At 39.2% G+C, this 7,041-nt stretch overlaps 1 long non-coding RNA gene across 1 annotated transcript; it reads right to left on the bottom strand.

Moving 5' to 3' along the window:
• Window positions 1-225: 225 nt before the first annotated feature.
• Window positions 226-1,290, bottom strand: LOC147897936 (uncharacterized). The gene is made up of 3 exons (XR_015541715.1): window positions 1,174-1,290; window positions 717-871; window positions 226-567 (listed from the first exon to the last, which is right to left on the bottom strand). It is a non-coding gene; the product is annotated as an uncharacterized LOC147897936 (long non-coding RNA).
• Window positions 1,291-7,041: the final 5,751 nt, after the last annotated feature.

Genomic DNA, 7,041 nt, shown 5'->3' with positions numbered 1-7,041 from the left:
CTAAACATGCGAAAGGAGATGTGACAACCTCACCCTTAGATTATGATAAGAAGCGATCTCCCATAGTGCTTTGAAAATTTCACTGAACTTGCCAAAAGAGATGTGACAACCTCACCCTTAGATTATGACAACCTTTAAAGCACCTCTAGGGTTGTGCTTCTATCATAGCATTCATTTAAGGCCCTTGTGCTTCTATCATAGCATTCATTTAAGGCCCTTGTGCTTCTATCATAACATTCATTTAAGGCCCTTGTACAATTCCCATAATAGGAGATCTAAAAAAAATGCAATGGGTTTGCCTTATTAGCATGCCAAAAAACAAATTTACGATTCTAGGTAGAAGATGCTAGAGAAGAATCATATAACTGAAGCTGAGCACTGTTTTGAAGTTAGAGGGTGGATGCAGAGGTTGGATGCAGTGCGACGGAATTGTTGAAGTTATCTCTACAGCAGCTCACAGCTCAGATGGTCGCCCACTTGAGCGGCTGAGGGCGTTGAATCCTCACAGGGAAGATGACCAAGCGAAGCTTATCTTGGGCTACGATCTCGCTTTCCTTATCTGTGTGACTGTGGTGAGAAGAACAAGAAGAAGAGGAAGAGGAAGTTAAGCTTCCTTCCATCTTTTTGGGAAATACAAAGCTCACCGGTATCTTAGATGGATAAATACTTCCATAATTTCTCACGCGTCAATGAAGTTAGTTATTTGGCCTACGTACATTTTGCGACACTCTGGAATCGTTGCCTGCACGAACGGAATGATCAGTCCTTCGACCATATGAGAGACACCCACATCCCTGAAGGCACGGAGTCGTCCAGAAGCAGGGCGCCGCACATGTTCCTGCAGGTCATTTTGCCAGTTGTTCTTCCCAGCCTAAGAAAGTACCTTACGGAACATATCAGTCCTCTAATTTGATATATACAGAGACCCTGATCACAAGCTCCACATACAAGGAAGGCTTTCGAGAAGCTATGTACAAAATACACAGAACAAGCAGTGCATCACTTCGGTTGTATCAAAGCAGGCTTCCATCCTCCATCCGACTCCGCGGAATGCATTTCATGGAAAAGGACCGAACACGAATAGACTTGAGCTTCCACGCCTTTTTCTTGGAGGCAGTTGTCAAGATGGTCATTCTGATGGGGCGTCGCTGCCCGCGAGTGATTCTACTGTACCCGATGGTCCGAATAAATCTGAGGAGCCAGCGGTAGACGAAGACGCTACAGCCGGTCCATTGCAAATCTTTCTCCATGCTAGGAAGAGCGAAGGGAGAAGGAGGCAGGCAAGAAAGTTGGGATAATGGAGAGGGATGCATGATTCAACCAAGAGGTTGTTAAGTATGTATCAAAAAAAGAGCCAAAGTGATGAGTTGGGTGATGCATTGGGAGTAGGTGAGTGATAGTGAACTAGAGACGGTTAGTGATGGGTGTGAGCTTTGGGTTGTGGTTGTTGAGGTGTAGGAAGACGCCCATGGTATTCACAGCTTCTCATGGCGGCTTCGTCCTTGTATTTTGATTTCACCTCTTCTAGATTCATGGACTTTCAATGGCATGGAGGCCTCCTCACTAGAGAAAAATGGTTGATGGGAATATTATTCACTCACCTTGAGTAAGTGTGGAAGTGTGGAATGGAGTCACACTAAACATGCATAGTATGATTTATCACCTGATTTATAGCTCTAGTTCATCGATTGAGTTGCTATAAAAGCACCCTTATGGGTAAGACGACGTGGGAAAGTTGGACAGAGGGCATCAGTACACAAGTAAGTGTGTGTGTGTGTGTGTGGAGAGAGAGAGAGAGAGAGAGAGAGAGGAGATTTTCCTATCATATATCATTCTCACAACAAAATGCATAACCCTTTCTAGCTCCGTACAACAATTGGATTGGGAGATGACAACCCATTGCATTAGGGCTTTAGCTTGGTGGATGCAATTGGGTATCCCCATTGTACCTACAATATAAACGTTGGCATAGTAAAGACAATCATCTAACATTATTGCCAATCCATCATTTATGTTACTATTTGTCTCCTACTTGTGGATGTAGCACTCCACAAGGCCAACGCCTAGGTTCCAAAGTCCATTGGTGGCTTCTTGCTTATGAAGAAGGTCCTAGATGCAAAGATGTGCATTTTAGGTACGATAATCCCCGATGGTTGGCTTTGCTCTCTTGTAAAGGGAGTTAAAGTTAGTGCATGGGCAATGGGGCCTATTGGAAGATTATGGAATGTGAGCGAGTTTGTGGCCCTGAATGCTTGAGTGCACTAGCTTTGGGCAAGACATGAAAATCATTTCTAGATAAGCCAAGAAATGCCATGTAATAGCATATAAGTCTACTTACCCACCCTTTCCCTACTACCATGCATACAAGGGTGACTTGTAATTCCATGTCTTTGGATTGAAATTTAAATAGAGATATCATGTACGCCAATATAATCTGAAATAATAACAAAATGTATTGGCCCATATAAGTCTCTCATAGGTCTACACATCTAACCACTACCAACTCATGCTACACACAAAAAGGGTGGCTTACCAGTAAAATCTACAAGAAGATATGGCCCATTTGATTCTCAAGTTCTTAAACCATAACTAGCCTAGAAAAACTACTTGAAAAACTATATGTAATGGTAAATTCTACTTCATACGTTAACAAATGAACAATGTGCCAAAAGTAAGACTTTGTGCATGTCCTTGTCATTCTACACCCACATAATTTACCATGCAAATCAAGGCTTGAAAGGATGAACCTTTCCTTATCGAACTTTGAAAATATGGCACATATGATTCTCAAGTTCTTAAACCATAACTAGCCTAGAAGAAAGTGCTTGAAAAACTATCTACTTTAGTAAAGGAACAACATGCTAGCAACAAGATTTTGTGCATGTCCTTGTCATTCTACACCCACATAATCTACCATGCAAATCAAGGCTTGGTAGGATGAACTTTTCCTTATCCAACTTTTTTGTTTTAAAGAGAAAGCTGAATCCTTGGGCCCACTCTTTGGTAGGCTTTTCTTTTCAATGATTCACTTTACAAATTTTACTCATTCCCATGTCCCCTTCTAAAGCTTCCTTCATTGAAATTTTGCCACTATACAAAAGTGCATCTCTTCCTTCAAGCTAATGCATGAGAGACAACACCCTAGCTATCCATAGTGCCTTGTCTCTACATACTTATTCATGATCGTCATATATATTATTATTGAACTACAGGTATCTAGGTATTAATTTATTATCAAATCTATACACTCAATAAAAGATCTTTCCACTTAGCTTTAATTTAAGCAAATTTTTTATTCATCGTGTGCCTTTTTAACTATCTAGCTTGCAAGTTCTTTGCAAATGATTTATTTACCCATATTATGATCATTAACAAGGTTTTGTGACATCAAGATCCAATATTTCAACAACACATTGATTTCTATTAGTCACATCCTGGGTGGAAATTTTTGGCTTTTTTTGACATTCATATTGGACCAATGTCCCAACCAATGTCCATTCTACTTAGGTTAGTTTAAAAAGGTTTCAAATTCAATATATGCATTTTTCAAATATTGACTCTCTCGTAGCCCAGTCGCATGGCTTCTATTGACTACTCTCTAGTTTGAAAAATCTTTGCAAAATATTTTATTCATCCATATCATGATCATTGACAAATCTTATCTTGTTTGTAAATGTGCATTTTAGAAACAAGATTCTATGCCATAAAGATCTAATGTTTTGACCACATGTACTAATTCTATTGGTGATCATATCTTGGTTGAAAATGTTTGGTATTTTTTGAATATTCATATTGGACCAAATCCTTTCCACTCAGGATAATTTAAACAAATTTTCAGTTCAATATGTGCATTTTTTGAATATTGATTAAGGTCTAGTTTAATATTTCTTTACCAAATCATTTGTCCATCCATAGCATGATCATTGACAAATTTGGCTTTTGCCTTTGTAAATGTGCAGTTTAGGAATAATTTTTTGTGTCATAGAGATCCAGCAGGACACATATTGTTGTGTCCATTAGTCATATGTTGGGTGGAAAAGTTTGCATTCATTGCACATTCATATTGGAACCTTTCTTTTCATAAAGGAGATACAAGGTAAAGTCTTATTGATGACATTAAGGATCCTTCCTAGGGAAAATATATTGTTACTAGAGAAGCCTCTTGAGTTCAAGGCCAATAAGGTCTCTAACAAAGCCTATCCAATAAAAATGTAAATTTTTTATTTAATTTATTCTTAGGTATTGGGTCATTGTTTGCTTGGGTGTAGCCTTTTTTGGTGAGGTTCAAGGAATTTTCTGTATATAGGTATCTTGCATGACCCATAACTAATGCATTGCTCAACGAAATTCAGAAAACTTTGTCTTCAAGTTGTCATATGACACATTCCAAACTTGAACATGAGACCAAAAAAGTATGGAGTAAGGATTTGGAACCAGACCATTAAAGCATTACAAGTACTATGTTCCATGTGAAGCATACATCCTGAAGACTATAGGATATAGCAATTTATTCAAAAACATCAAAATTTTGTTATGTACATACGTGCAACCAAGTAATCATTCAAAAGTACACTATGTGAGCTTCTCCTCAACCCAAGGACACACCTAAATGAGAACATTAGGCATGGATTAACGGGCCTCCAATGTTGTGCTAAAGTGATCCACACCCATTTGAGGGCACACTCCATAACTTTTTTTTTTATTTGTTGAAAACCAAAACAGATTGAAAATTTGGAATCCAAACTAGTGGGACTACTGCATGATGGTCGTAAAACATTGATAGTTGCTGGTATTGGTATCTAGATTCCACCTAAAAACAAAGAAGTTGAAAATGTGCAATTTGTGCATGTGCAAAGATCTTTCAATAAATCCAACACTATTTACAATTTTGAATTGTTTCTTTTTCCATGCACTTGCTTGCTATATGGCTCATAAGCATGCCAAAGGTAATTGCATTTCATAATATACAGCATCAAACCCGATGGTGTTTCCTTTGGCCTATTTGTGTTTTGAAGCATTTTAGGCCACATTTCACTTGTTTGGGATATCCAATTCTGCTGATGTGTATTGTCGAAGGGGGGAAAACCAACAATTAAAAATTTTGCTACTCGTGCGAATTTTAAATTTTCACACCTCCCGCCTATTAAATCTTGGAAGATTAAGTACTTGCAACCTACCCCCACCCTGCAAACGCCCTGTAACCCGCACGGACTTCGACATGACCTTGCGTAGACTTTGGTTTGGCATTGTCTTCTTTTGAATAAGTTTTCTTCTATTCTTTGCTTGCCTCACCAGCTAGCTTCTCTGGGTCTATTCTAGACTGATCATGGCCATGGCGTCAATGGCAACATGTAGCTTGCCATGGCTTGCAAGAGAAGAAGATAGAGGCTACGAGATAGGAAAGCTGAAAAGCTTGGTCAAGGCACAAGGAATAGATTGTGGGTCGAGAAAAGCGATGGCACGATTTCGAAACGACAACGAAAGACACTTTTGCAACATCTGCAAAGGGAGAAACAACAAGAAGAAGAAGACTCCTTGCAGAGCAGCAGGTAGGAAGATTGCAGATGCATGCATTTGATCATTGCCATCAAAGTGAAGAACACGACTTGTGGTGTCACGATTGGTGGGAGCATTTGAGGCAGCAACATCAGGCCATTCAGGTGATTACTAGTCTCGATTCTTCACAAGCTTTAGCTTGCACCCTAAAGTTCGTAGAGTAACAACCCTACCAACACCTCAAGAGATACATGTCCAAGAGGCAATGCTCTCTAACCTAAGAAATGGTCTACAGAAAGTGAAAGGGGTGTACAGCTTAGGCCAACTAGCTACAAAGACGGTGACATTAGCTATGTTGGTGTCCCCTGAAACAAAGGAGAAACAACTTGGACGCATAATGTCAAAGATGTTGTCAATCAAAAGGACAAACGTGGCTCAACAGTTGAACGTAGAGCATAAGAAATGCACAATCATCCCGATCCGAGAAGTTTGTGGGCTTCAACAGAATACAAGAAAAGGAGAGACAGCCTAAGTCCCCAAAAGTCATTGCTACAATGACAATGTTTTGGCACAAAAATACGAGAGTTTCTCCAAATAAAAGGACATCTGTCCCCTGAAACAAAGGAGAAACAACTTGGACGCATAATGTCAAAGATGTTGTCAATCAAAAGGACAAACGTGGCTCCAACAGTTGAACGTAGAGCATAAGAAATGCACAATCATCCCGATCCAAGAAGTTTGTGGGCTTCAACAGAATACAAGAAAAGGAGAGACAGCCTAAGTCCCCAAAAGTCATTGCTACAGTGACAATGTTTTGGCACAAAAATACGAGAGTTTCTCCAAATAAAAGGACGTCTGTAAAAAGCAGACGAAATGTGAGATGTTTGAGGAGCACATCATACACATGCTTGATACAACGCAGGTCAATGGTGCCTAAACCAACCCAGTGGTTGTTTGTGATTAAGCTTTGGGATAGTTTACTTGTTTCATTTCTTAAACCAAGCTTGGACTAAATGTGATTATCCTAAACTAGCTCCGTGGTTGGAACATCATGCAACTGTAGGCTGGTTCAATCGCTAGTTATGTAATTGTCCTGAACCAAAGTTGTTGAACATACATTAGTTGTTGTCCAGCATGATTGCATGGTTGAGCAAAAATTAACAGCAATATATTTTGCAATAGAATAGCAATATATTGTTATTTTGCTAAACCAGCCCGATGGTTGTTGGAACATCATGCAACAGTGGCTACTTCAGCTCAATCACCAAGAATATGTGATTATCCTGAACCAACGTGGTTGAACAGACATTAGTTGTCGACCAGCCCGGTGGTTGAAATTATTGCATTTCTTAGTACTTAAATTCGTTAAATTTAATTTCTTGCTATTCGGGTCATATACCACTATTTCTAGACTGGGATGGCTTGGACTTAATGTGATTGTCCTAAACTAGCCCGGTGTTGGTCCAAGACAAATAGTAGTTATTGTTATTTTCTAATTGTGAAATGTTATTTTTTAATTGTGAAATTCAGAAATGGAAAGCAATA

The sequence above is a fragment of the Dipteris shenzhenensis genome, chromosome 10 (assembly GCF_047967505.1).
Source record: "Dipteris shenzhenensis isolate YYH24624 ecotype China chromosome 10, Dip_SZ_1.0, whole genome shotgun sequence".
Classification (NCBI taxonomy): Eukaryota; Viridiplantae; Streptophyta; class Polypodiopsida; order Gleicheniales; family Dipteridaceae; genus Dipteris; species Dipteris shenzhenensis.
The sequence above is the reverse complement of the archived record's forward strand: the minus strand, read 5'-3'. Positions and strand labels throughout refer to the sequence as shown.